A 7,140-nucleotide genomic window follows, 5' to 3' on the forward strand; every position below is an offset into this window, starting at 1 on the left:
TACGAGGTACATATACATAAATAAATAAAGCTAAATGGCACAAAGGTTGAACCGGCGAGTACCCAAAACCATCCTCAAGCAATGCTACACAGAACAAGCACCATGGTAAGCAGTGAGCAGACTAAAAGGAGCGGCGTATCATGTTCACCATAGGCAATGAACTTCTCAAGGAGAACTAGTTAGTGATGGCTTTCAAAACTTCTCTGCAAACCAGCCCTCCTACAATAGCTACCATAAGGAGAGCCAATATCCGTGACTGGAAACAAAAGCAAACGCTTGTGTCCAACATCTCGTGTGGGTGAGCGCAGCAGCATATAGTATATCCATCAGTGTGATGCCATTTAAACCCATGACATCTACAATCAGCTACACAGTGATGGCTTTCAAAACTTCTTGCAAACCAGACTTCCTACAATCAGCTACCATAAGGAGAGCCACAACATGCGCGACTGAAACAAAAGCAAATGCCTGTGCCGAACATCGTGAGTGAGCGCAGCAGCATATGGTATATCCATACAGTGTGATGCCATTTAAACCATGACATCTCTCAGGAGACGGGTAGGTAGCGCGCTAGCTTACAGTGGCTGGGTGGTTCCTGCTTGCAGCTGTGTTAATGGTTAACCTAACACCTTAAATAGGTTAGTCGGTCTGTATCAGTAATCAGACTACCAAATTCTGTTGCATATGTCGGCAGATCATCAAGACCTGCAAAGTCAGTATGTTAAATCGAACCCTCTGCAGCTGGCCGGTGTCATCTACTTGAGCATCAAATGCAGCAGACAATATGAGGTACCTAGAACTGAAACAACAACACATATATGTAAGCTCTTGAAATGAAGTTTGCAGTGAATAGGGATGCATTCTGCTCTTGACTTAGCTTGTGATTCACATATAGTATACATCTGAATTCTTCAGCATGTCTAGAGATTGCCAGATACAAGATTTTGTACCATCGATAATTGATGATGTCTAGCAATTGAAGCACACACAATAACAGATAGAACCAGTTACTTGTTTGGCTTCACTCCTAAGGTTGGTGTCGTAGTTTTTAACTAAGGTTAGTTCAAAACTGAGACACTTATTATGGATAGGAGGGAGTACTATATTAACAACAGATTTAAATGTATAGTTAATTGAATTTGACAGCATGGTAGGAATTAAATATACTACTTGTGTAAGTGGTAATGAATAATGACTAATGAGTACTGCATGGATGAAATATAGAATATTAATTTTACAAAAATAGGTGTTCATTGCAAAGTCAAAGTCTTTTCAATATATGAAAAAAAGAACTAGTACTGCTAAAACGTCAGAAGCTTGGCACTGCAACTTTTAGAATTTCTGTAGTACAAAAATAGGTGTTCATTGCAACTTTCATTGCAAACATATATTGATAAATACCTGTTTGCAATGAACACCTACTTTTGTACATAGGTGTTCAAGAACTTTCTAAAAATGTGTTGTGTTTGCTGGCCTAAGACTGCTATTCAGGAAGGGGCTGGAGGCATGGGATTTAGGGAAACACAGAAATTTAACCAGACTATGTTGGCTAAACAAGGATGGAGGCTTTTGACCCATCCTGGGTCTCTCTACGACAAGGTAATCCGTGGCAAGTACTACCACAATAAAGGGTTCCTGGAGGCTGGCAAAAAGAGGAACTCCTCCCATGTTTGGCGGGCTATTCTCTTTGGCAGGGAAGGCCTCATGAAGGGCCTATCTTCTGGAGCTAATGTGGTGAAGGCTGAGGAACTGATAAAAGAGGGCATGACTGAGTGGGATATGCCAAAAAATTGTAGCTAACTTCAGTGAGTCAGACGTGAATGCTATTGGTTGTATCCCCCTGGGTAAATGCTTTGAAGATTACTGGGATTGGTCTCATGAGAAGAATAGTTGTTTCTCTGTTTGCTCTGCTGTCTATGAATCTCTATCTCTATTAAGAAAATACATAAGGTTCCCTTTCCTGCCATCTGACCACGTTCTGCCGAGGTTTCATCCTCCACTCCGTCTAACGTACGCGAAAAAACATCCCCACGCCCTCTCCTCGCACCCACGCCGTACGCCGCCACCCTCTTCCACCCATCGTCGCCGCCCCTTATGAGCTATCTCCTTACTCCCCGCCACCACCATCCATTCCCGCGGGCCCCTTCTTCCCTCTCTGTCATATAGTTTCTTAGCATATAGAATAACCAAGGCAATTTCCCTGAACTGTTCATTGGCCAGTGAAAATCCTGAATGGAACGAACTTTTGGGCCCACATATGCCTTTCTACCAGACATAACGTGTAGAAGATATCCGACTTTATCTTCATCAGTCCAAGTATCAGGATAAGACTGAAGCTTTTTAGAACTAGCAAATCCTATGCACTGGAAAAATCTTGAAGTATCAGGATGAATAACACTTGTAGCACCAATTTGAACACAGTCTTGCATGACACCTCTCAACTGCTCCCAAATTAAATCCTCATGAGACAATCTATCAGATTCATTCCAAAATTCCACCACTACATTGAAAAGACAACTTTTCGGTGACAAATTAAAACAAATTAACTTTGAGCTGTAGACAGATAGCAGTATGTCCTAGACTGTGGCAAAAGATTGCACTGAGTTGTCCTAGTTTATTTACTCCCTCCGTCCCAAAATTCTTGTCTTAGATTTGTCTAAATACGGATGTATCAAGTCACATTTTAGTATTAGATACATCCGTATCTAGACAAATCTAAGACAAGAATTTTGGGACGGAGGGAGTATTAAGTATTGGTAGCATAGTCGGTTTGGCTAGTCCTATAAAAGGACATGTACCCCTGTTTGTAGAAGTAAGCTTGTGCTACTGATATAAACCTACAGAGCTACATAGTAATTCCTTGTGTGCATGTGTGTGTGAGAAAACAGTGAGTGAATCCTGGTTTGAGAACCTAGCAGTTCTAACAATTGGCATCAGCGCCCTGTGTATTAGCTTGAGTGAGATATGGAAAAAGAAGAGATTGCTTCCCTTAGATATCCTATGCTCACAAAGAGCAACTACCTAGCATGGTCCATCAAAACGAAGGTGTCCATGCTGGGGACGGCTCGCAGGAATCGGTTGACGATTTTGCTGCCCGGTTGACGACCATCGTCAATAAGATCAGGGCACTCGGTGAGAAGTTTGAGGAGACTTGCGCTGTCAAGAAGTTCCTGCGAGCCGTCCCCAGCAAGTTTCTCCAAATTGCTTCCACTATTGAACAATTTAGTGACCTCAAAAGTCAAAACCATGACGGTGGAAGAGATTATTCGACGATTGAAGGCACATGAGCCTCTAGGAGGAATGGGTGATGCTGGCCAGGAGCACTTGCTGCGCTGAGTGGGATTCCAAGTTCAAGAGGTATGGAGGCAGCAACGCTCTGGCGAGAAAAACCGCAAGTTTGATAAGGCAAAGGTTCGCTGCTACAATAGTGATGACTATGGGCAGTGGCGATTCTAGTAGGTAGCTTTAACAGGCTGAAGCCTGCCCTAAAAAAACTTTTTTTTTGCTACTACTCTAGATACAGCCCATGTACAGGACAGATACAAAATAGAAAAAGGTGCTTCCTAGAGGAGTCGAACTCGAATAGATATAGCTACGTAACAGCCAGATAACTAACTCGCTTAACTCACATGCTTGTCAAAATGGAAAAACTGCCATATGTGATTCCTTGCTACTACGTTATTAGTACATATAATATCTTTTTTATGCCAAAAAAACAAACACTAACTCTTCTTGGTATGCATGAACGTGGTATTTTTTCCAATCCTAAAAATTTCAATAAATACTACATGTGCCCATTTGTAATCTGGGAAAATGTGAGCTTATTTGTACAACACGATTGAGAGATAATGGCTATTTTAGTAGATAGAACCAATTTTTTGTTCAAAATTTTATATTTTTGAAAAAAATGGCAAACAATTCCAGTAAACAGTACATGTTCCCGTTAGTAATTTGGAAATTTTTGGGCTTAACAGTGTTTAGTTTACATGACGTTAACTTTGAGCCCACCCTCTATTCTCTTCCTGGATTCGCCACTGACTACGGGCATTTCTCCAAGGAGTGCCGCAAGCCAAGGAAAGAAAGCAATGCAGAGGCGTATTTTTCTCAAGCATGTGCAGAAGATGAAACAACCTTGTTCTGATTGAGCAAGGAGTTGTCCGGTATATTGTGTCGCCGGCAACGAGGAGGTAGTGCACCCGTAAGTTGTGCCACCGGTGGCACAAGTCTGTGTTCTTGTGTAAGTTGCGTCCACGAGACACTGTGTGTGGTTATGTGAGTCCTTGTGCTAGATGTGCCCACAAAATCACATGTGTGATCAAGATCTTGTGTCAGTTGTGTCCACAAAAATCGCGTGTGTGATCAAGATCTTGTGTCAGTTGTGTCCACAAGATGCATCTTGTGAGTTACGTCCACAAGAAGTTGAATTCTCGTGTCAGCTGCGTCCACTGAGATAATAGTCTTGTATTAGGTGCGTCTACATGACAACATGTTTCTTGTGTTAGTTGTGTCCACAAGAAACAGAGTTCTTGTTAGATGCGACCACTAGAAAATGTGTGTGGATTCGTCAAGGGGATGCCATATGCAGCAGATGTGATCATGCAGTATCAGATGCCCATCCCAGATATGCAAGAGCAAAGAAGACCCGTACAAGTGAGTTAATATGACAAGATTAGAGGGAGAATGTTATTGTTGATCTTTGTCATGGTCAGTTATGTGAAAGTTGTATCATGGCATGCACAATTACCCAGCTATGCATATGTCAGCAATGAGCAGAAGCTAGACCCTTCAGATACATGATATAGCTGTCAGTAGTAAAAAGCAAAGTCTAATTTGACTTTGTTGTAATAGACATATGGCACAGTATGTCCTAGACTGCAGTATAAACTTGCACTGAGCTGTCCTAGCTTCGCTATTGGTAACATAGTTGGTTTGGCCGCATGTATCCCTGTTTGTAGAATTAAGCTTGTGCTAATATAAACCTATACAGTTTCGTTCTAATTCCTTGTGTGCATGTGTGTGAGAAAACAATGAGTGATCTTGATTTGAGAACAGTTCTAACATTATACTTCAATGTCAAGATGGAAAAAGAAGGAAATTGCAGAGACTTTGTTTAGTATACGTACCTTCAGAGATGAGAATTTTCACAGTTGGGGATGCATGATTAACAAGGTAAATATCGGCCAGTCTGATAGATTTAGGGTAGATTCCAATTTTAAACATACTTTCCAGAACATCACACATGCCGCTGCCAGAAAAAATATGTCAGGAACATCTAGAGGCTAAAAGAAAAACAATGCACTTATACATAACACAACATCACACATGCCGCTGTGAGAAGAACATATATAGAGGCCCGAGAAAGAACAGAATAATGCACCAATGCGTAACTTACATAGCCATTTTTCTAAAGACCTTCGAAAGCTTGCTACTCATATAGGTTGACTCAAATGCCTTCAACTTTCGTCCTCCACGTCGTACTTTCAACAACCAGCTTCTTAGAGTTTGATCCACCGAGGACAGGACCATGCATCCATTACCATGTTTATCCAAATAGAAATTTTCAACAGAAACAATGTTCAAATACCTGAAGTTACTGAGAACTGAATATGACATGAAGTTCGAGTGCTCCTTGACCATGCACTCAATTTCAAGTGGCCCAACTTTATACACCGCCCGATGTAAATCTGTCTCTGAGTTGTTGTTCTCCTTAACTGACACAGTAAATACACCCTCAAATGAAGTTTTCAGATACACACCCGTCTAATCTTCCATGTAGCCCATAGCTACAAAATTAGTCAAAGGTTATTATTAGTATATCAGAACAGCTTGTGACATAATCAATTGAACAGTATTGGCATGATCAATCCCCGAAAAATTAGTGAGAGGTGAAGGTGAGATATATATTTTCATGGTATTTTAAACATACAAGCAGGTGTAGGTAATTTTGAGCACAGTTGTGCCGAATTCACCTGGTATTTTAAACATACAAGCAGGTGTAGGTAATTTTGAGCACAGTTGTGCCGAATTCACCTGTAGCTACCGTAATATAGTTTTTCTAACCATAATATAGGAAGTAGACCTTTCAACCAGAGCGCTTAACAATAATAACATCATGAGTGGTTTTATAGAAATGTGAAGTACCTTAAAATGAAGTTTTGTTGCTGACCAAGCCTTCTGGTTGAGATCCTTGGGACTTAAAAACTTGAACAATAACCTCCTCAGCACAATAAGTCCCAGGAAACCTTAACATAATATAACCAAACGTGAGTTGAAACAAGCAAATCATACATACAAGAGGCTGGAAAGAAATAGGGCGCCCCCATAAAAGTAAGAGCAATAAGAGCAAATCATATTCCACTAAAGATCAGCCAAGGAAGAGCAAGGAGAGGCGCAGGAAAATAACAACATGACCATAAAAGGAAAGGAAGACAACCGGCCATAGGCCAAGGTTGGCCCAGCGTAGATGCAGAAGGAAGGCACAAACAAATGGATTAAACTACGGGCACAGAGAGCAGGCAACATGCAAAGCACAGGGTAATAATCATGTCCAATACAGAATGAAAGAAAGAAGCACGACATATCAAATAACATAACTATATACTACCTCCATTCCAAAATATAAGATGTTTTAGTAGGCTATAAACTAGCCAACCAAAACGTCTTATATATTGGAACGGAGGTAGTAGAACGCATGGACGCGATGAAGTGTGAATACAATAAAGGCCGGTCAAACTGCGGCTGCAGCTAGCAGCGCTGGAAAGAACCTCTGGATTTTACGGATGCAACGCCAAGGCGTCCGAATCTCAAATCCCTCTCAGCACGTACGTGGTAAATGGGCCGGCCCATGTAGTTTTTTTTTAGTTTTGCAAACTTTTTCCTAAATTCCATGAGATTTTATTTTCAAATTTACAAACTTCTTTCAATTTTTGTGAACTTTTTTAATTCACAAACTTCCTTTGAATTTGCACCATTTTTAATTCCGTGCTTTTTTTTGCATGTTCGTGAACTTCTTTCAATTTTTGTGAACTTTTTTAACTCGCAAACTTCCTTTGAATTTGTGATTTTTTTAATCCGCTGACTTCTAATTGGGAAGAGAGAGAGAGAGAGAGGATGTCATCTAGCTACTGCTATGGACACTAA

This window comes from Triticum dicoccoides, chromosome 1A (genome assembly GCF_002162155.2).
Source record: "Triticum dicoccoides isolate Atlit2015 ecotype Zavitan chromosome 1A, WEW_v2.0, whole genome shotgun sequence".
NCBI lineage: Eukaryota > Viridiplantae > Streptophyta > Magnoliopsida > Poales > Poaceae > Triticum > Triticum dicoccoides.